Genomic DNA, 1,362 nt, shown 5'->3' with positions numbered 1-1,362 from the left:
CGTTACTGACACAGAAGGGTGTCACCTACCGTTGGGGAGATCCCCAGGAAACTGCTTTTCAGCACCTAAAGGATAGACTTTGCAGTGCACCTATCCTCTCTTTGCCAGTGGGCACAGATGATTTCGTGGTTTATTGTGATGCATCCATTCGGGGACTTGGATGTGTGTTAATGCAGCGCGACAAGGTCATTGCTTACGCTTCATGCCAACTCAAGGTTCACGAACGGAATTACACGACGCACGACTTAGAGCTGGGAGCTGTTGTTTTCGCGCTTAAGATATGGCGACACTACCTGTACGGTACCAGGTGCACGATTTACACCGATCACAGGAGTCTCGAGCATATTCTTAAGCAAAAGGATTTGAATATGCGTCAACGACGATGGGTTGAACTACTGAACGAATACGAATGCGCTATCAAGTACCATCCAGGCAAAGCCAATGTTGTGGCTGATGCCCTCAGTCGGAAAGACACTTTACCTCGGCGCGTGCGAGCGCTACAACTTACGATTCAGTCTAGCCTTCCTACACAGATACGAGATGCTCAGGTAGAAGCATTGAAACCTGAAAATGTCAAAGCTGAAGCCTTACGCGGCTCACGACAACGAATGGAACAGAAGGCAGACGGTGCCTACTATGTAACGGGGCGTATTTGGGTCCCACTTTATGGCGGTCTACGCGAACTTGTGATGGACGAAGCACACAAGTCTCGCTACTCGGTACACCCAGGGTCGGATAAAATGTACCACGACATCAGAACTACTTATTGGTGGCCTAGCATGAAGGCCCACATCGCTACTTATGTTGGCAAGTGCTTGACTTGTGCAAGAGTCAAGGTTGAATACCAGAAACCAGCGGGTCTACTACAGCAACCCAAGATACCGCAATGGAAATGGGAAGAAATTTCCATGGATTTCGTTACAGGCCTACCTAGATCCCAGCGGGGGAACGATACCATATGGGTGATCGTGGATCGACTCACCAAGTCTGCACACTTCCTGGCTATAAAGGAAACGGATAAGTTCTCCACTCTTGCAGACGTCTACCTCAAAGAAGTTGTTTCAAGGCACGGGGTGCCCACCTCCATCATTTCGGATCGCGATGCACGATAACGTCAGAACTATGGCAAGCGATGCACAAATCTTTCGGCTCACGATTAGACATGAGCACAGCATACCATCCTCAGACGGATGGGCAGTCTGAGCGAACGATTCAAACCCTTGAAGACATGCTTCGGGCATGCGTTATCGATTTCGGCAACGGCTGGGAAAAGCACCTCCCTTTGGTGGAGTTCTCATACAATAACAGTTATCACACCAGCATACAAGCCGCTCCATTCGAGGCATTGTACGGGCGTAAATG

The sequence above is a fragment of the Helianthus annuus genome, chromosome 6 (genome assembly GCF_002127325.2).
Source record: "Helianthus annuus cultivar XRQ/B chromosome 6, HanXRQr2.0-SUNRISE, whole genome shotgun sequence".
Taxonomy (NCBI): domain Eukaryota; kingdom Viridiplantae; phylum Streptophyta; class Magnoliopsida; order Asterales; family Asteraceae; genus Helianthus; species Helianthus annuus.
The sequence above is the reverse complement of the archived record's forward strand: the minus strand, read 5'-3'. Positions refer to the sequence as shown.